General features: G+C 41.8%; 1 pseudogene; it reads right to left on the minus strand.

Annotated features, from left to right (window-relative positions):
- Positions 1-20,874: 20,874 nt before the first annotated feature.
- Positions 20,875-21,518, minus strand: LOC101603987 (annotated as a pseudogene).
- Positions 21,519-22,372: the final 854 nt, after the last annotated feature.

Raw genomic sequence — 22,372 nt, forward strand, 5'->3', positions numbered from 1 at the left:
TGATATTTAAAAAAGTAGACTTTACATATTTAAGGCACATAAGGCTACAGAAAGTTAACTATGAACAAAAGATCTGCTGACAGAATTTAAAATAAAGAAGAAATCTACATTATGTGGTTACATTTTGGCTTAAATATGAGGACATGAAAATTTTTATAATTTTTTTTAAATTTTTTATTTATTTATTTGAGAGCAACAGACACAGAGAGAAAGACAGATAGAGGGAGAGAGAGAGAATGGGCGTGCCAGGGCTTCCAGCCTCTGCAAACGAACTCCAGACGTGTGCGCCCCCTTGTGCATCTGGCTAACGTGGGACCTGGGGAACCAAGCCTCAAACCGGGGTCCTTAGGCTTCACAGGCAAGCGCTTAACCGCTAAGCCATCTCTCCAGCCCATTTTTATAATTTTTAAAGTTCATCATAGGTTTGGATACCTTTATATAATAATATTTTATGAGGAGATTTAGTATGCTTAAAAGCTAGATAAATGTACATCCAATTTATAGGTCAGGTTTTGAAATTAATTTAGCTATATTTAATATGCCCAAAGAATAGAGGAAGTAGATTAAACTGCCATGAGCTAATGAAAAAAGGAGACAAGTTTTATGGAAAAGAGAGGGAATGGGCATGTCAGAGCCACTTGTTATTGCAAACAATTTCTAAATGTATGGTCCATTATGTGCATCTGGCTTTGCAAATAAGCACCTTTAAGTGCCAATCCAAAAAGAAGTAATTTTAATGTCTTCCAAATCAATTTTATAGAACTATATTAAGTTCCAAACATACACAAAATTTTGTAGCACAATGTATAACTATTCAAACATTAACCAACTCTATAATTCTGTCTGTGGTACTTTGTTAAACTTGTTCAGTAATGACATAAGTTAAATGTAAAGTATTAAGACTGATTGTTGGAGGACTGAGGAATTAGATCTTAAATCACAACAAAACTTTGTTTAGAATTTTCTCTTACTGTTCACCATAAACTAAACAGTTTTCAAATGTGTGACAGATAAATACTGTTTAATATTTCAAATGTGGTCTATTTACCTTATAAAATAGGAAAAAGGAGTAAATAATTCCTCTGTGAGATTTTTTTGAGATGGGGGTTTTAGAGGTTTTAGATATAATAACTTTAGGAGAGAATTAAATATTAATGAGTCAATTTTAACCTTACGATTTAGTTAACGAGTTGACAAGTAGAGGAAACTAGTTAACTTGGTTGGGTACTCTAAATTCAGTCTTTCATAACCATTCTTAAGACCAGATTAACATCAATGAGTTAAAGTTAAGTTTACAGCCTGAATACCATAGCAACATGCTACCAGCCAAGGCCATACTTTGTTAGTCTAATGCAAGCCCTAGGCTAATAGTCATTTTATATCTCAGGAAGTCTGTAATCTGATTAAGCGCTTTGTCTTTAACCTTCTGTTTAAGCTTACTCATAACTTCATCTATATACTTTACTCATACCTTCGTCTACATACTTTTACTTCACAATCTATGTAACCAATCTGTAACAATATTTTTCATCAAATATTTAACACCCAGCATTTAAAGTTTTCTCTCCAGTTTACCTTTTTTACTCAGTTCATCTCATAACTATCAAGAAAATCTTTTATTGTCCTTACCATAACACTTTTAATATGGTCCTTTTTTTCCCTCGAAAGGCCTTTTGAAATAACTTTTTTAAAGAAAGAGTAGATCAGATTTGACTTATGCTATTTACCCAGAATAAACATAGATTTTGGAACTTTGTTTCCAATAACTTTGCTGAAACACATTTTTTAAAAAAATATGAAAGCAGATTTGATCATTATTAGAAATTTTTGAAATTTTTTGCAAATTTAGTATAGAGTACTTCTAGATTTAAATATAAACCTTGAGGCTATCATCTGTTAGTAGTTCCATAGAAGCATAGAAAAAGTAAACATAAAACAGGTACAAATTTCTTATAAGAAGTCCCCATCTGTTTATAGCAACTTGGCATTCATTCATCATCACGCTGGGGCCAGGATCCTGAGAGTCCCTGTGCTGCAGCCCTCTGGCTCTGCAAGGAAGGGAAGCTAAGAAAAAGCCTTTCTTTTTTTTCTTCTTTCTAAATTCCAGGGAGAGTTTTGGACTTTCCTCGGGGTTATAGGCTGCTTTCTGATCCTGCCATTTTACAGCTCTTTAAGAGTACGAAAATCTCACATTTTTATTGCCTGTGATATTAATTACTTTTACTGTTCCTTCTGGGGGGACACTCAACAGTAAAAATTGGTTATGCCATCTTGTACAGTGGGCTTGGTGGAAAACATCCCTACAATGAAATGGCACTGCTCAGATAAGAAATCATTCTGCAGACTTAGGGCTGTGAGCCCCATACATACTCACACAGCTGCATTCATCTTAAGTGCACTTTTCATATAGACTCTAGACAACCATTTCCCCTTCACACATTCATTCATTCATTTATTCAGAAATTATGCATTCCCATCTTAAATTTCTATTCTATTTACAACTCTGGAGACTAAAATCAAACCTTGTTACCAGGCAGGGTGTCAGAAGAGGCTGAGGGAGCCAGAGGAGCTGTTGGGGTGAGGTGGCTAGAAGGATCTGGTGAGAAAAGCAGGTAGAGCAGAGAAGGCCATTTGGACCCATTGTCCAGCTTATTGATGTGGCCAAGCAGACTTGCAGAGAAAGATAAGATGTTGTCCAAGAGTTGTAGAGGCTTTAAGTTCTTAAGGAGACAGTCAGAGAGCAAAACAAGGATGAGAGAAAAATAAACCAAAGCTTAAGCTGGTTTTACACAGAACACCAATATGATCCCCTGGCCCATTAGGGTGAAGGGGGCCTGCACTCCCCATGTGGGCAGAGGCCATACAGGTCACAACTGTCAGCTTTTTTGCTATTAATGGGTGAGGAGGGCGACTGTGCTCCCAATGGTGAAAGCAGCTGGCAGTGGAAGATGAGAGCTTAGGAGGGCAGGGAGAGGAGGGAGGAAGATGGGGTGTCCCAAGATGGTAAACAAACCAAAACGTGCCCCTTAGTTTATGGTAAACCAGAGAGTGATACCCAAGGTGTCAAGAGTGCATCTTTCTCAAGACCTGGGGTTGGGGTCTAATGGCGAGGGGTGTTAGCCTGGCATGCCAGCATAACTTCCATGAGGAGGAATGAAACCCGAGAGTAGGACAACCTGAGAGGGACACTTAGCAAGAAGGAAGGAGGAGATGGAGAAGGGAAGAAGAGTGAGGCCAAATTGGGGTGGGTGTGAGAGCCTGTATGATGAAGTAGAGATGGTCTGAAGTCTTCAGAGGGTCAAATGGCAATTCAGTGGTCTGGTCAGGGAAAGGAGGTACGACCACTCAAGAAAGCAATGAGAAGCCTTCCTATCCAAGTCATGGCACCAGATGTAAGGTTCAGGAGGGACCAAGCCACTCTGAGGCAAAGATGGAAGCTTTTATTTGGGGAAAACATGAGCTGGCAGGACTGACTCTCAAGAGTGGAGCACAGTCAACTTTGAGATTACAAATAGTGGGACATATAGACTTCTTCAGTTGGGTGAAGGTGAGAAAGGGAAATAGCTAGGGCGTGAGATCAGAACAGTGACCAGGTGGGAGATAAGGAAGCAGGAAACCTAGACCTGGGGCATTGTTAGGCAAGGAAGGGATGATGTCTGGGAAGTTTGTTGAGGAATATGGATGACCCACTTCCTTATGTCTCTGTCACCATTTTGTCCTATGACTCCATTTTGTCCTGACATAACAGCTGAGGCTTTCAAAATGATTATTTACATGCACTGGCATCATCAGTCTTGTCACGAATTCAAAGGGGCTGATCAAGCTCAAGAAAGTACTTGTTAAACTCTCACTTTAGACCCAGCAGTCTAGCCCTACTATTCTCCTGTGTTCAATTGCTATGTGGCAACTTGTATATCATTGGAAAGAGCTCCCACAAGTCTGTCCTTTTCTGTAACAAACAGTATTTTCTCTACTGCTTTACCTTCTTCTACCCTATGTAACTTCAAGACCTTGTTTCTAAAAACAGGTCAATAAGCAAACAGAAGAATCAAATAAACAGTGTCAGAAAGATGTGAACTTTCTTGCAGGGAGACAAGTTCCTCCTCTGGCTAACACCTGTCTTCTGCCTTTTCCTTTGCACAACATGGGGTCCATTGTCTCAATAGGGTGAGATCTTAGGGGAAGGGCACAGGTGTCTTTTCAGAAGAACTTCATTCCTCCCAGAATGATTATAGTTTGAACAAACAATTCACAAAAGAATATATATAAATATAACATCAGTATATGAAAATATTATCATGCTAGCCATGAAAGAAAAGCAAAATTAAGCCACATGATATACTGTTCCATCCACTAAAGCTATTTAAAAATTTAAAAGGTTACTAACTGTTGCTATGTTCATGAGAATACATTGCCCCTGGAACACTCATGAATTATGAGTTGGATGGACAATCCTGTCACTTCTTGAAAATTTTATAGTCTCAACTACCAGTTCCACATCCACTTACCAGAGGACTAGCAAAACAGCTACCCTGGGATATTTATGCAATACTTGTGAAAACTCATATCTACCTAAAGACAACATGTGGATATGAATTGTAGAAACAATCTGAACATCTATCAATAAGTGAATGGATTATAATTTGTATTATATCCACACAGTAGAACACTTCTCAGTGATAAAAGTGATAAAATTTAGTGTTAGAAACAACATGAATTGAAAAGCTTTTTGCTGAAACACAAGTCTAACAACAATAATATATTGTTGCATATTTTCTTACTGTTGAGTCCTTGTCTCACAAGGAAACATGAAACAAACTGATGACATATGATAAGGAATAATAAGCAAAGCAAAACAGATTTTGCTGAGAAAACAATAGAAAAACCAAAAGTGTCAGGACAAGCATACTAGACATTTTTGGCTAGTGTTCCAAAAGGAGATAAAGTAGGGGAGGAAAGGTTAGACGTTTTGAGTTAAAGAAAAGTAGGCAGGCTTAACAATGAAAATCTGCAAGCAGCTGCCAAAGGGGCTTCCAAGGGCATAAGTACATTATTTCATTAGGAGAATAAGTATTCCTCCCACTGCCATAGCATGTTTTTAGGTGAGAGGTAGTGAGGGATGGTCTTTTGACCAGATGATTAACAGGTCCAGGTGGATTAACTCTCAAGGGAGAGGACCACCACAGTATGTTTTTTGTAATCTTATGTTTTGAGTAGCTTAGAATGTCGTGTTTGGGACTGAGTATGTAACCATTGGTAGAGTGCTTACACAGCATGCATGTGGCCCTGGATTCCAACCTCAGAGCCAGGAAAAAGGAAAAGAAATAATGTTAGGTCCAGTGGCTATTCTAATATTCCACTGACCAGAAGGAAGTAGATTTTCTCTTAATGAACTTAAACAAATGTCCTAATACCAAAGGAGGGGCATGAAATAGGAGATAGAGTAGGGGACAGTTAAGCAAAACTAAAGACATTTGCCAAAGTCATATGAAAACATACTTTTGTAGCTAATTAAAACTATAATTTAAAAACTTCAGAAGTGTTAGGAAGAAGAACCCTGAAGGTTTGAAGACTGCTTCTTCCAGAAGCCATCAGTACAGGAAAACCCCAGTGTCAGAGGTGGAATACTTCCCAGTAAGCTGTTGGTCAGCAAGGCCCATGAGACCCAGAAACAAAATAGGTTATTTCCAGTGCCCTTGGTTGCCCACCAGAACTAGATGGTAAGACCCTATTGTTGAAGACACCACCGGCTTTGGTTGTAGGAGACTAAGAAATCAAGATAGAACTAAGCTGGAAGTCTCCTCTGTGCTTGTTTCTGTCATAGTGCTAGAAGGTGCTATGCAGCCTGCTGGGGAAGAGAAACCATCAAACGCCTTAGCCAGAAGTAGACCCTATAAACTTCAGAATCACCAGCCAGGTAAGATGTGGTCACTACAGTAATAATGGTGTGACTACTATGGTGGTAACCAACTGCTCTCAAATTGCATTTGAGGTCTGTTTCATGGAAAGAAACTCATGCCTGCTACTGAAAACCTAGTCAAAAGCCTTTGTCTCAGAAAGTCATAGGCCTAGGGAAAAGTTACTACCATTACTTAGATAAATGGATATGCTGCATCCATCAAATTGTCCTTTAAAAATTTATTTATGCCCATTCATTAGTGCTGCATTCACTTTGCTTAAGAAGTCTTGTTTTCAATGATGATAACTCCTGTGTGACTCAACACTCATCAAGGTTCTGAATAGAAGTGATAGTTGAGAGTTCAGCACTAAATGAGACATGTCTGTCACACCCACCAAGGTTCAGGGAACATTTTAGAAGATAAGTGATTTTAAAAAATGTTATTGCCAGAGGATGGGGAGAAGTGCTTTAGAGCACTGTCTTCTGGACAAGAAGTACCCATTGAATTCATGATCTCACAGCATAATTGATGTCTGTATAACATAGGACCCATCATCATGTCATCATGCATGATGGATAAAGGACAAAAAAGATATCAAAATAGAAGAAGTTAAAAAGATGGGAGGATTCAGTGGAAGGAGTATGGGGTAGAGGAATAAAAGAAAGTAATAGAAGTGCCGGGTGTAGTGGTGCATGCCTTTAATCCCAGCAATTAGGAGGCAGAGGTAGGAGGAGTGCCATGAGTTTGAAGCCACCCTGCAACTACATAGTGAATTCTAGGTCAGCTTGGGCTAGAGTGAGACCCTACCTGGAAAAACACATCAAAAAGAAAAAACAAAGAAAAGAAAGAAAGTAATAGAAGTGCATTATGATCAAAATACCTTGCATGAAAACTATCAGTTAAAAATGTTCTTGGGTCTGGAGAGATGGCTTAGTACTTAATATGCTTGCCTGCAAAGTCTAAGGACCCAAGTTAGATTCCCCAGGACCCACATAAGCCAGATGCACAAGGTGGCACATGCATCTGAAGTTCATTTTCAGTAGCCAGAGCCCTACTTTGCCTCCTCTCTCTCTCTCTCTCTCTCTCTCTCTCTCTCTCTAATAAATAAATAAAAATAATTTCAAAAAAAATGTTCTGGAACCATTTCCAGCAACCCTAATTGCAACCTGCCCTGGACCAAGTAACCATGGCTGATTGGCTGATGCAGCCAGGCAGCCAAGGGACCAGTGTGCATCAAAGAAGGTGCCAGAGCTTGAAGGCAAGACCCGCTTCTCATCAGACCAGGCTGAGTAGCTCCATCAGTGTTTCAAGCTGCCAAGCAGAGACCAGCCCACAATCTTCAAGGAGGATTTCAACAATGTCCCTGACCTAAATGTCAACCCAAAATAATCCTTGTGTTCTTAGACAGCAAGAATCTAAGCAAGGGCTCCAGAGGCTGATGAGGTCAACTTCAAGGACTTCCTAATCATCATGTCCTACTCTGAGCAATGAACAGGTGCAGCTGTCCTAGAAGAAGCTGGATCAGGACTTCCTAGACATCTGGCATGATATTGACCAAAATACACATCCACTTCCTTAACATGGATACAATTACTCTTGGTCACTGACCAAATTGTGCTCCCCTGTAGAGGGTACACTGGACCCAGGGCCCAGAAGTAGATTGACAGAAGTCCAGTGGCCATAGTCACTGCATTAAATCAATGCTTATCCACTCATCTTGGGTCCTGTAGGGTATAGTATATGGAACTTTTAAAAAAATTTTTTCAACTTTTTTATTTAATTTATTTGAGGATCAGACCTCTGGTCAGAAGGTAGTGACTTTTTCTTTTTTTAATGTTACCAGGGACAAAGGAAATTGGGTCTGTATTTTATTTTATTTTATTTTTTTTTTAATTTTTTTATTTATTTGAGAGCGACAGACACAGAGAGAAAGACAGATAGAGGGAGAGAGAGAGAGAATGGGCGCGCCAGGGCTTCCAGCCTCTGCAAACGAACTCCAGACGCGTGCGCCCCCTTGTGCATCTGGCTAACGTGGGACCTGGGGAACTGAGCCTCGAACCGGGGTCCTTAGGCTTCACAGGCAAGCGCTTAACCGCTACGCCATCTCTCCAGCCCGGGTCTGTATTTTAAAGACCTTTCAGTGCAATGTCAGTGGAAAGAGATGCTCAGTTGTTTTGGGAGATATGTGACAGGTCTGAATCTGACATCTTTAAGTTGAAGTGGGAAGATGAGAGAGAGAAAAAAAAAAAATAATGGGTAGAGGGCTCTCCACTCCTGTTAACTTTTAAACTTGAACAATCAAAACGCATCCAGACAGATGGAGTTAGTCTGTTATAGGACCCTCTGAAGTGAATTGCTGGAACCGTCAAGGTCCAGAAGGTCATTTATATCAGTCTTACAATTTTGACATGTCACAGTTTGATTAAGCCTTAAAAAGCTAGGTAAAATAGCTTTATTTTGTTAAGCACTCAGTTTTTTTAAGTTTCAGAACTTAAAGTGCTGACCTAGTGATAGAGACCTTGAGTATGATATTTCAAATTTTGGAACATAAAAAATAATTATCAGGGAAATGTCTGTAGCTATGTTATGGTGATAAGAAGAAACACAAGATAATTTTCAGTATAGTTAAGAAGGTATAATAGAAATTACTGCCTTGAAACAATACAAAAATTATAGTGTCAGTACAAGACACTATGCAGTATGGAACATTACCAATAAAAAGTCTATTACAGTATAGAATATAACTTTGGGTTTGGGCTTTTAAATTCCTTATTCTACTTTCCATCTCAATATAAAGCATGGTGTTGGGCCCTAAAAGGCCCAGGCGTGAGGCCTAGTGGAACTTCCTGAGCCTAGCTAAAGTTTGGCACCCTGTCTCTGGCCAGCTATGACTCAGCAAGATGCCTAATGGCTTCTGGCCTACTATCTCCGAGTGGCAATTGTAATTACCATTTCTTTCTTTCTTTCTTTTTTTTTTTTTTGTAATTACCATTTCAATAGTTAAAGTTTACTATTGGCCCTTACCTCTTCCCCCATCCTAAATTCCCCACCTTCGTCCCCAACATGATATAGGCAACTGTTCAGAGTAATAAAGCGAGTTGTTTCTGCAAGTTCCTGCATTGAAAAGACTCCATACTCAGTGTGGTTTTTCTCCGGTGGCCAGGAGAGGTTTCTGAGTCGTCCAATGTTCATCATCCTCCTCAACCCCTAGGGAGGAACCAGCAGGCCTGGTCCTTCCCTCGGCACCACCTGACTGGGAAGGAGCCCAGCAGCATGGTACTATAAATAAAGTTATCTACCTATTATAGAGTTAAGTTTGAATTAGATAAACGATTAAGGTGGGAGAAGTGCAGAGAAACAACCTTTTATGTTAACCTATTTTATCTTAACTGGAAACACTTAGGCAGAATCCACTTCAGAGACAGAGAGCGAGAGAGAGGGAGAACCTCCACCAAAGCTGCACGCAAGGAGTACCCAGAACACTTTTTAAAGATTTAAGTCATAATAAATATTTGGAAGGCAATGTTAGGAGCGGGATCAGACTTAAGTATATAAACATGTCCCTTGTAGAAAGCATGAATAAGCATAAATACAGAAGTAAATTATTTTAATTATATCATAAACCTGTTTTTAGCAATTTTATATCTCAAAATATATCTGTGAACATTCGAACATTTAACAACCATAAGCACTAGAACAAATATTTACCATAATTTTGTTACACATAAAGACAGACTTCATGAAACATAGAACACATAATATAACATGGCTGGTCAGCATTAGACATGACGAAGAACATGAAATATGATTAGGAAGTGACATCCTTTTATTACAATATTAAGATTGTAGTTATACTCTAAATTGGTGAGGATGAGGACTTAAGTTAATTTGGTAATTTAAAATTGATATGTATAGTGCTTATTTGTGAGCCAATGTTCTCATATCAGCTATATATATATAAAGTTTTTCAAGGTAGGCATTCAGTCTAGTCCAGGCTGACCTGGAATTCACTGTGTAGTCTCAGGGTGGCCTCATACTCATGGTGATTATCCTACCCCTGTCTGTTTCCCAAGTGCTGGGATTAAAGGCATGCACCACCATGACCAGTTTAGACAATATTTTTTAAAGTCAAATTGTTATCCTGATTAATATTTTTAAGGCACTAAGTAATCTCAAAAATAGCAACAGTTGCTTTCAGTTTGAATTCAAAATTTATACTTTTTTGCCTCTGGGAAGATTTTTACAAGTGGGAGAGGCCTGCATGCTCTCCAGAAGTTGGGGAGAAGGTCCTGTTAATTTTATCTGTTGTCAAAAAGAACAATTTGTGTGGCCACAATGAAGACCCACGCAGGGGAGAGTAGAGTCAGAATATTACCATGTGGCAGTAAGTGTTAGGAAAAAGTTGTGACAGACATGAGAGTGGGAGGAGATGTTCACAAGATCTGGGTGGGGGGAGGCAGTCATGTAAGGCTCCAGTGCAGCAGGAAGGGAAGTTTTAGTTCTGTAATCTAACTGTGGAAGAGAAGGGGTGGAGTAAGGGTTCAGGGGCCACCATGGCAATGATAGCAGTAGAGATGGATAGTTGTGGGGACAGATGGTGGGAGACCAGTGGAGGCAGATAAGGAGAGACCAGAGGAAAGATAATCAGAAAAGGCGGTCGGGGGGGCGGGGGTGGTCATAGCAAGAGGATTTGGTCAGCAGAGCAATATTGACAGAGAGAGGGGCATGAATGTAAATGGAAGAAAGCTTAGAGGTATGTTTCTTCAGATCCCCTGCCATTTCATGTTATAATGTTGTTCAAATCAGTAATGATTTATAAATCAAAGATTCCAAATTTTGGCCAATTATGGCTGTTATTTAATTTATAGTGGTGCTAGACCTGAGTAGAAAGCCAAATTAGAAGTTTAGTCTTGAGGTCAGTTAGACCCAGAATTTTTAGGTTCATTTTTAGGCATCCAAGGGAGTGTCCCTCAGGACAGAGAGGTCAGAAGCCATTTTTGAAAAAGTAAAATTTGGGAAGGTAATGCACAGGCTAGATTTTGGCAGTAAGTCATCACCTAGTACTGAAACAGAGCCAGAGGCTAGACTCTGGTAGTGGGTCGTAGCCCAGTACCAACGTGCAGCCAGACGGGAAGGCTAGACCCTGGCATTTGATATCCAAGTAAATCCTGGCTAGACTCTGGCTAGAGAAAAGCCAAGTCCCAGAGTACAGAAAGAAGGTGTCCCCTGTCCCCACCCACTAGGGCACCTCTATACTGAATCTGAGGTTTTACCTTAATGACTTTTGATGGACTGTTGGATGGAGGAAAAATCAAATGGCAAGAGTCCTCTGCTGGAGATGGAGGTGGATAGGAAAGTGAGTTGGGGGCATGGAAAGTATAAATGACTGGGGCTGAGCTTACTCAAAAAATGTCAGTAAGACCCTCAAATGGGATCTGCACCACTTATGAAGACAAAAGTTGCAAAAGCTGAAGCTTTAGGTAGTGTACTGACAACTGTTAAGCCTGTATAGTAAGCATGGCAGATGTCTGAGCTCTAGATGAAACCCAGGATGGAAGGGAAGGAGGAGAGGGTATAGGAGCGCATGGTCCTGTGGACTACCTAGAGGGGCTGGTTGAAGGCTGAGTTGAAATCAACCAGGGATTTTGGAAAAACACAAGAGAGTGGCCCTGGCCAGAGTTTCCACTGTCTCTGCAGGCAACCAGCCAGCCTCACTCAGTCTTGTGGACCAGTATAGAGGAAAGGTCACCCCGATGAGAGAGTGGGGGCCCACGGACCCTTAGACCCATTGGTTTTGGCACCATTTGTTGGATTAGAGTCAGGGGGCTGAACCAACTAGAGCGATATGGAAATAAAGAAAGAGAATATCGAGCCTCCACAGCAAGCTGTTCTTTACTAGAGAGGAAGTGGGTGAACAGTGAAGGATGGCCCACCCTATTCTGTGGGTTTGAGACTGCCTTGCTGAGCTGGATATTTAAAGGGAATGGGCAAGCAGGGTAGAGAATGGGGAAAGACAGAAGGAAAAAGAATGCAATGAGGCCATTTCCTTTGTTCATTAGTTTTCCCAGGTTGATTAGTTCTTTGATGATAGCCTTTTTACATATGTGCCACAGGTGACCTTATCAGGTTGTAGTTTGGGAAGTTATTTACAACCTGAAAGAATTTCCTTTGTGGACAGGTCATCAAAGCCTGTACCACGACAGAGGCCATTGGCCGGGTGGTGGAGGGGAACCACGTCGTGTACCGGATCTCAGCCCCAAGACCCAAGGAGAAGGAGGAGTGGATGAAGTCCATCAGAGCAAGCATCAGCCCGGACCCATTCTATGACATGCTGGCCACAAGGAAAAGGAGGATTGCCAATAAGAAATAGGCAACACCAAGACCCGAGACTCACAGCAGACCATTGTTGCGGCTCCCCGACACCCTGGCGGCTCAGTGCCATGGGTTCCCCAGAACCGTAGACCCCGAAGCCTTGTGCTCCTGGACAGCTGTCAGCTGGGAGCGCTTCCTGCCAGCCGGCGTGACTGTGGGAGAAGTCCAGGGCACCAAGCTTTGCCTTAGCAGCAGCAGCAGCAGCAGCGCCTGTACCGCACACCCCTCACGGGACTCATTTTCCAGAGCCCGCGCCTCCTTCACGCCATTCCACGCCCGCTCTGTGGGGCAGCATTAGCTGTTCTACAAGCCGCTTGCTGTTTTATATCAAAATGGCAAAGGCAAACCTACCACTTTTTTTTTTCAGAATTTTCTCAGATATATAGGATTATAGCTTTTATATGCCTTTTTATATTCTAAAATTATAATGAAAGATACTTTCTAACCGTAGTATTTTTAGAATGGCAGCTATAACAACTCCTGGACACAAGTATATACTGTGCACTGAAAACAATCTGTATGCAGCACCCCAGCGGAGGGTGTGGGGGCCCTTGCACTTACACGGTAGCTGCTGGGGGCCTGGCCCGTCCGGCAGGACACAGGCAGCTGCTGCAGGGAAGCAGGTGCTGGGTGCCGGCAAAGACTGGTACACTTGGGAGGCGCCAGGTGTGATTAACTCTGCCACCTCCCCTCTCATGCTTCTCTTAAAGACCAGTTCACTGCACTATGACTATAGCTTGGGGTCTTTGTAACTGCTGAATCCTGGGAAATGGAGCCCTTTCCCTGGACCTAGTCAGCCCATGGGTGGAATACAGAACTGCTAATAGCTGTTTCGACCCTCACAAAGGGCAGTTTTATGTGGTCCAGCTGAGTACGTACGTGGGTCACGTCAGCTTTTGATCCCTTTTGTTGCTAAAATGTTTGGTGATGTAATTTGATCAGGCTTCTTCATGACTAGTCACACTGACTAGAAATAATTCACCAATCCCCTCCATAGTGCCAAGTTCTCAGACCTGTCCCTTCGGAGGCAGGGAAGAGTATGTGATGGCTGAAGGTGGCCTTTAAGGAGTTCTGTGGCGTACCGAACCCCAAGTCGACATCCGGGCAGGATTTATGAAGCCCGGCGACCTCTGGGAGATTGTCAGCCATCAACGTACAAAAGCAGATACTCAGGACGTTTGCTGAAGGAAGAGTGTATGGACCCCACAGGTGGAGTGGGATGAGTGTGTGGGGGAGGCCAGGGCCATCGTTTGCTTGGGCCAGCCCTGGGCCCGGTGACAGAGAGCTCTGTTGAGAACTCTGTTTGCAACTCTGGGACAGCCATGCATAATCCACAGGACCCTGTTTGGCTTACTGGGTTGGTGTCGGGACCCATTTTGGCTGGAGTTGTATCCATAGCCCTGGGCTTCTGGCCGCAGGACATTAGCAAAACTATAGCAGCCTTCCTGCAAGTAAGATTGTGTATCTTCAGTGTCAGGAAGCTGTCTGGCAGCAAGACATTAGCAAAACTGTAGCAGCCTACCTGTAAGCAAGATTAGGTATCCTCAGCCATTTGGCTGGTCCTTTGTACTGAGAAATGATTGAAATGCAAAAACTCTGTAACAGGAAGGTTTTTTGATAGGAACATGTAAAGCTCATAAAATCTTTGTCCATGGAAAAACTGTTTGTAAAAAGATATAAAAAGGAATGCTGTGAAATAAACCATGTCTTCAGTCCTGGCTTCAGCCCTGGACTGGAGTCCATGCTTTCACTCTTTCTTCTGTCTTTCCTTAATCCTCACTCCCCATCAGGCTCAAACCCTTTCAGCCGGCAGCATGTGGCTTTCACCTGTAAAACTGCCTCCCCAACCTTGTCTGCAGATACACCTGAAATTTGTACACTTTGGAGGTCATGTGCCCTGTGCAAAATGCAAATCAAGACATTCAGGCCTCAGCCGGGTGTGGTGGTGCATGCCCTTAATCCCAGCACTCGGGAGGCAGAGGTAGGAGGATCGCCATGAGTTCAAGGCCACCCTGAGATGATAGAGTTAATTCCAGGTCAGCCTGGACCAGAGTGAGACCCTAACTTGAAAAACAAAAAAACAAAAAAAAAAAAGAAAAGAAAAGAAAAAAAAGAAATGCAGGCCTCAAAGCCAATGCACTGAGAAGCTATGCTGCTTTGAGGCAGTGACTGCATGGTTGCCACCCTTGTCCTCTGCGTGGCTGACCTTGTCACATTAAATGGCAAAGCTTCCCTCATGCGTCGGATTGATCACTTTTTGGTTTATTCCCAAGTTTCTTGGCTTTCTTAACTTTACTGATACCTCACATCAGAAACCTTGTTTGAGCTGCCCTGCAGGGTGTAGGTAACATGGCCTCCAGTCTTCCTGAACCCCAACCAAGCATGGCACCACCATGTGGAGCCACCCTAACTGTCCCCTCCCTCCCCCCCCCCGCCTTTGGAGGCACTGGGTAGGTTAGCATTTCACAGGCGGTGAGTCCTTTCTCTCCTGTCAAACCCAGACATGGCCCTGGGGACACAGCTTTCTCTGATGGGTGTTGAGAGCAGTGAGCATGGGGCCACCTCATGGTGACTGTGCCCTTGGTCACACTGAGGGGCCTATGCCTGATGCTGTTGGTGCTAAGAATCTAAGTAAATGGCTTTCAGAGTATTATGTAATCCTATACTTCAGGTTTTGTTGTGACAGTATTAACCCCAAAGGCATCTGGCCACCTCTAGGACTCCAGGGAGTGGGGCGGCAGCAATGTCCAGTCACACACTCTTCCTTGCCACTCACAGTGCTTGAAGCGCAGCTCTGCTCTGGCCAAAGACAGTTTCCTCCCGAAGCAAAGTGTGGTAGGCAACGAGGAGGAAGCCTGGGCAGGGTAGCAGTTCCCACAGCCTCTAACCTGCTGTGCCCTCGTCATCGTTTGAGGTGTAGGTGGCCTGACCCTGGTCCCAGTCTCCAGGGTCCTGAAACACTTCTGAGTAACGTGGTAGCAAACTCGGAAGAGCTGTTTCTAGATGAAGCACTCTTAATGCTTCATGCAAAGTCACAAATGCAAATATCTACACAGATGTGCTTTGTTCAGAAGTTTGGTCTGTTACAGACCAGAAACCACAAATTGTGATTTCTCATTTTCCTATTTTTTTTTCCTAGAAAACATTTCTATTTACACTATAGTTAGTATATAAATAATGTACATATATATTGATTTCTGAATTGTTTTGTTTGTTCAATGTACATAGTCCTAAAACCTGCATGAACTGTCCTATGAATACTTATACCAAAATATCTGGCTATTTTGTTGCAAAGTGAACAGCTAGTAAAATTGGCAGATGTATGGCTGTCAAAATTATTGCAAATATTGTTTCACTAAATAAAACCATACTGCTAGAGCAAAAAAAAAAAAAAAGAAGAAGAAGAAGAATTTCCTTTGTGCTAAAGCCTGTACCAGGGCCAGCATGTCCCAGCAATTTCTGTGACTCTAATGATTGCTGGGACCCCCAGACTTACTAACTCTTACAGTCTTAACTAATACTCAATCTCCTGTTACCCTGCAAACATCTGGTGTACTGTTGAGAGTTGGGTGACATGAGTTACCAACCTAGCATTCCGGAAACTAGCATGGGAGTATCAACCCAGATTGTCCAGCTGGTAGAGGGGCTTCAAAACTTTCCAATGAAGTAATTTTGGTAGTAGTAGTTGGTCAGAGGGAGAAAATAACCTCCCTCAAAGATTTAGGCAGCATATGCCGGGCATGGTGGCGCACGCCTTTAATCCCAGCACTCGGGAGGCAGAGGTAGGAGGATCTCCGAGAGTTCGAGGCCACCCTGAGACTACATAGTGAATTCCAGGTCAGCCTGAGCCAGAGAGTGAGACCCTACCTCAAAAAACAAAAAAAAAAAAAAAAAAAAAAAAAAAAGATTTAGGCAGCATCTGTTCTTAGATGCAGAACCCAGTTATTCTGAGGAATATTTATGCTTTTTGGTAGTAGGCACAATTCTTCCCACAAGATACAGTTTCTATAATGCCTCATCATGGATCTCTTATCTACAGAATCAATCAATCTGTTACCCTTGGACACCAGATTTTCACCTTTTATATCCTGGGCAGTGAATGACAGCTACCTAAGCAAGCAGAAGAACTACATTTAGGAGTTTGAAGGTTGCTTGGGAGTATTTAACAGGGGTTCAAACCATATTTAAGATGTTTCTCTTTTTCCATCTCACTACATGGTCATAAAAGATTAGGAAGGCATACTGGGAGTCAGTATTAGCTCCAAGGCCTGGTTAGAGGTACTAATTTATTTAACTGGGCATTGAATTTTTTAGGTAGCAACCCTGAATCTAGGGTGCCAAAATCAAACACCACTGTGTCTTGCAGATCTAACTCCTTCTTTTACTAAGAAACTCCCACCAACATGGAATGTTAAATCAGGGTTCTATAGAGGTTGGTCCGAGAAATCAGGATGGTTTCAAAACTCTCCAATAAGGCCTGCTCATAGGGGTGGAGAGGTCCCTTATCTCCTTCTGCTAAGTAAACTTAAGAGTGATTTTGGATCATCCAACCATGAGGGCTTGATATGAGTAGCCTGTTGTCAGTAAGTACCCTTTAGAATTTAGAAGAGCTCCTATTTAATGTGGGGTGTGAACCATAAAGGGGGCACTCAAGAGTAAACTTGTGGGCTTCAGAGATGAATGGTCCCATTGTGTCTCCTGTGCAGACAGGCTACCCTTTTGCTGCTTAGTCTGATTCTTTGCTTAAAGATCCTATTGGCTGAGGAGTGGGACACAAAAATTGGGTAATTACTCCCAGGGCTGTTACTTTGTTTTCTGTAACATATCAGTGGAATTTGGGTTGAATGGGCAGGTCCTCACTAGGCCCTACTCCAAGCCCCCTTTAGCTTTTGAAAGCCCTGTTGAATATCTGGAATACACTTAACCTTAGACAAGTCTGTGTCAGTCTCTCTCTGAGAACCTGATAAAGGAGTTTGGCCAGTTCAACTATCTTGATATCCAGATGATACAATATCTGGTGACTCCTAGGAAGGCTCTCAGCTGCTTTGGAGTCTTAGAAGTCAGAAGCTAAGAATAAGCTATATTCTTTTTGATCCTAAGGCTCTAATCCCTTGAATTAACATAAGACTTACATAGATAACTCTAGTTTGACATAGCTGAGCCTTTTCATGTGACACAGTTGTACCAACCAGAAAATTCAGAGATTTGATTGTTCTGGAAATGGCCTTTTTCAAGGGCCCACATAAAAGGAAAGCATCTACATATCTTGAGAGAGAAAGTCAAACAAACAACTGGATGCTGTCCTGAAACTCTCATGGGAGGAGGGTCCAGGTGACTTGTCTTCCCTTGTTATAGGATCTCTTCAAATGCAAATGGGCAGGCACCTAGAATGTAACAAAATACAGAAGAAAGTGTTCTTGAGGTCTACCACCTAGTAATGGGTTGTGTCAGGAGAGATCTGGGTCATAAGAGTACAGGGGTTGGGGACTACTGGGTGAAGAGGCAATACCACCTCACTGATGAACCTGGAGTCTTGAACTAATCTCCATTTGCCAGACTTCTTTATGACTCCCAAAATGGGTGTATTTTAAGGGCTCAAGTGTTCAATTAATAGTCTTTATTCTTTTAGTGTCTGGATGATAGGAATTAATCATTCCCCAATCTCTCATTTAAGGAGTATTGTCTTTGATGGAGAACTTGGGAGGGGGGTCTTTAATATACATAGCTGCAGGAGTTGCTTTTTTAGCTCTCCCAACTAAATCCCCATCTGTCCATACTATGAGGTCACTTGCTTAACTTCTACCCAAAGACAAGGAGAGATATTGTTCAGGATGGAGTAGCTTGACTTCAACCTTAGGATATTTCTCACTTGTAGCACAAGAGGACTTTTAGGGATCACTAGGAAAGAGTGACAGAAGTACAAATGCCCTAGAAACAAGCAAGACACTGTGTAAAATTACATTCATATAGCCAGTCCAGTATGTACTAAATTATAGTCCTGAGCATGAGACCTAGGACCCAGGGAAAAGTGGAGCTGTGAGAACCAGACTGCTGTGTCAATCAGGAAACTTATGTGCCATTTTTTCTAGTCAAGGCTTCCTGTGGTTCCTGGCATAGCAGGAGGTTGAAAGGGAGGCCCTAATATCCATCATTGGTTCAGAAAGATTAGCATCAGTTGTTATAAAGGAATTAGAGTTCTGGGTGCTTTACAGAACCCCAACCCCTAAGTTCATATCTGCAAACCAAAAAAACTGGCAGTTCTACAATAAAAATTATTTTTTTTGAGGCAAGCCCAACAGGCTACATTTTTTAAATAAATTTTTTAAGACTGGAGAGAGAGAATTGGTGCACCATGGCTTCCAGCCACTGCAATTGAACGCCAGATGTGTAAGACCCCTTGTGTGCATGTGTGACCTTGTACACTTGTGTCACTGTGTGTCTGGCTACATGAGACCTGGAGAGTCAAACATAAGTCCTTAGGCTCCACAGGCAAGTACCTTAACCACTAAGCCATCTCTCCAATCTTTTTAAATAATTTATTTATTTGAGGGCAAGAGAGAAAGAAAGAGGGAGTGAGGGAGGGTGAGAGGGAGAGAGAACAAGTGAACAAGGGCCTCTAGCAACTGCAAACAAATTCCAAATACATGTGCCACCTTGAGCATCTGGCTTACATAAGTACTGGAGAATTATACCTAGGCTCTTAGTCTTCACAGGCAAATGCTCAACTACAAAGATTATAATGGGGATGATCTTCCTCCACCATGAAAAATCTGAGATCCACTTCCAGAACTGTTCACTGAATGACACAGTAGCATCTGACATGGTCTGGATCTGTTTATGCAGTTCTTGTAAATCAAATGAGCCATTGGCAGAGTTATCAGGAATATATACACAATATTTAACCTTGATAATGGCACATGTGCCACCTTGGGCTGCAGTGAGAATGTCTAGAGCCATGAGGTTCTGCATGGTAGCTTTTCTCACCATTTGAACCTCAGAATTAAGAAGAATGATTCGCTCAGTGGTGTCATTTAAAGCCTTTTGAGTGTACAATAAGAGAGTTTCTGTGCCAGATGACATCTTCCAATCTGACAGATGGAAGAAAGGTTGAGACTAAGTGATCATACCATTGAAAAATACATCAAAGTTTAGGATCCCTATATTTAAAATAATAAAACCAAAGATTACCTTTAAAATAATAATCTTTAGTTCCCAGACCATTCTGAAACATTTGGAAATTTGGGGGACCCATATCCCAGGCTCCCACAGAGCAAAGAAAGGAAAGCAGCCCTAAGAAGCCCATTCCCCGGTAAGGGCAGATAGGATGTCAAGAGAGGAGTAAATGTGGAAGTCTTCACACTTGGGCCTATCTTGCCAGTGGCACTGCTTATATGCCAGGATGTAAGACACGTGCAGGGTTGGAGGAATGCTTGAGGTACCAGGCTTGGGAGTGGTCCAAGAGGATGGCCACAGGAATCCTGTCCTGGACCTTCCTTGCTCCCGGAGGCATAGAGACCATATATGTGTCCCCATTTGACTGGGGAGAAGCAAGGAAATTGGGGTGAGGACTCGACCCCTGTAAAGCCATAATTTCCTCTCCCAAATCTGGCCAGTAGGATTCCCCCCTTCTTTGAGAAGATGTGAGCACAAGATTGGGCACAACCTGGCTCTAGGCTTTTCTTTTCACATTCTTCCACTTTGTTTCAGATGGGACAATCGACTTGCAAGATAGCCCAAAAGTCTCTGCTAGCCTGTCTCCCTAAAAACTGGGCTCATTTAGATAATAAAGGGGAGAGCAGAAATTGTCCATTACTTCTCTCCAGAGACTTAGAGAGACAATGAGAAAACATACTAATGTAACTCCAGACACCACGGAGGAGAAAATTCTTATAAATTCTTTTTTGTTGTTGTTGTTAAATAAAAATCAAACTTTATTGAACATAGGCATAGATGGATTTTCAAATTATTTTTGTTTCATAGCTGTTATGTAAACCATCTGGTCCATGGCAGTTCCTCTCATATAAAGATGTTTATACATTTTTGTCAAGTTTGTATTTTGTCTCAATTTTATTTTTTTAATTTTTTTAAAATTTTTATTAGCATTTTCCATGATTATAAAAAAAATCCCATGTTAATTCCCTCCCCCCCACACTTTCTCCTTTGAAATTCCATTCTCCTTGTCTTAATTTTATATTCACATTTTAATTCTAGATAGGAGCACTTGTGATTGGATGACTACAGCATGGTAATACACTGCTCAAGCTGGTGATAAAATATCAACTGCTGTGCACTAACTTTCACATACATGTACAAATTGGAATTTTATTGAATATTTTGCCTTTACTTTTATTTTTACATTAGCATAGCTGATGTAAGTTACAGGCAGTCAAATACTTTTGTTTCCTACCTTCCAACTGAACAGAAACACACAATGTATCATTTTCGTTGGGCTAGACACACTTTTTACATCTCAACAAGAATGCCATAACCCTTTTTTGAACAAAATTACCAGGGTACTAATGAAACTATCTTTGGAGGAAGCTTAGTAAGCATATTTAAAATATATCCTCCATTAGAAGGTGGCTGTGTAAATTCTTCTCTCAAATTTATGTGCAGTTCAACAACATTCCCTTACTGGAAACACAAATTTCCACAACACAGTTCCCAAAAACTGAAATCTTAAAATTCTGTCTCTCCCTTGGCTTGCTTCTCTCTTGATTCCACCCAGGCTTTATTAATGGTTCGCTTCATATCATCATCTCCATCTTCATAAATTTTCTTTAGGACATTCATTAATCCCTCACTGGGATCTGTTTCATTGTCATAGGAGGGGTTTTCTTTTTCTTTGCACTCCTTCTCAACTTAAGTCAAGTAGTCCCATTGTGTGTTTTCTTCTTTCTTTCTACATAAGATGATAACTGTGTCAGTCTTGACTTTTTTTGAACTTCCTTCCACAGAGATGTGTTTCAAGAGATTGTTCACAATCATGGAATAATTCTTCCCATTTAGATTCTTCACCAAAAGATCACATGATCCATCAGTGAAATGCACTTGCACGTTCTCAATGGAAACCTGGTGAACTCCAGTTATGGTAATGTAGATTTTCACAAACTTATCTGATCCCATCCATAATTACTGATCTTCACTGTACAGCCATGTAAAAGGAGCAACCACAGCAGCTGGCTTTTCACTGCCTACAAGTTCTGGTTTCTTCCGTGATTTCTGTTCCATCTTGTTCTTTATTTCTGTCTCAATCTTGGTTTTATCAACTGTAAGGGCTTCACGCACTCTTTTCCAAGTGGACTTTTCCAACAAGACCTTTACCTCTTCTAGGTCTTTCTGCAACTCCTCCCAACACCGAAGCCATGGTCCGGCCGAAGGCCAGAGCTGCAGCCCAGCACCAGAGCACGCCAAAAAATGTGGTACCAACACACTCTCTGCGAGAGAGCGCAAACCCCAGCCACCTTTGTACCAGCACGCTCAAGCCCGAGCACTCCCGACCGTGCGCGACTCCGCGGCCCGCCACCCGCGATGCCTCTGGAACCTTCGCGACGCCCCCGCCTGCCTCGCCAGGTGCCCACAGCCCCGCCCTGCCAGGTCCGCCCCATGCCCCGCCTCCTGGTAACTCTCAACTCTCTTATAAATTCTTGATGCAGTCAACCTCTGATATTTGTGAGAAATTATAGAAATTTGTAACCAAACCGTATAAGAACTTTAAAACAGTTGCTTCAGGTGGCAATTTCTGTTTTATTATAATCAGGAAGCCAAGGGGGAAAAAAAGTGGACTAGAGAGAGAGACATATAAACAAAAGGGTAGATGTTACCAGGATATCGTGATAGTAATGAAACTTGCTCAGGGAAGGGCATTTAATTGGATAAAATCTAAAATATGTTTACCTGATGCCAAGGTATTAATCAGAGAAACTGAGGCTTATGGTTAAAGCCTCACTCATTAACAGCTCATCGATGCTAATTTGTTATGGTTTGAGGTTTATAAAAACTGGCTTTAAGACTCTCAGTAAATTAGGTTCCTCTGTTCTTCAAGGTTTAACTATTGGAGAAACTGAGTCTTAAGATAAAGATTTATATGTAAGTGTTTG

The sequence above is a fragment of the Jaculus jaculus genome, chromosome 10, assembly GCF_020740685.1.
Source record: "Jaculus jaculus isolate mJacJac1 chromosome 10, mJacJac1.mat.Y.cur, whole genome shotgun sequence".
NCBI lineage: Eukaryota > Metazoa > Chordata > Mammalia > Rodentia > Dipodidae > Jaculus > Jaculus jaculus.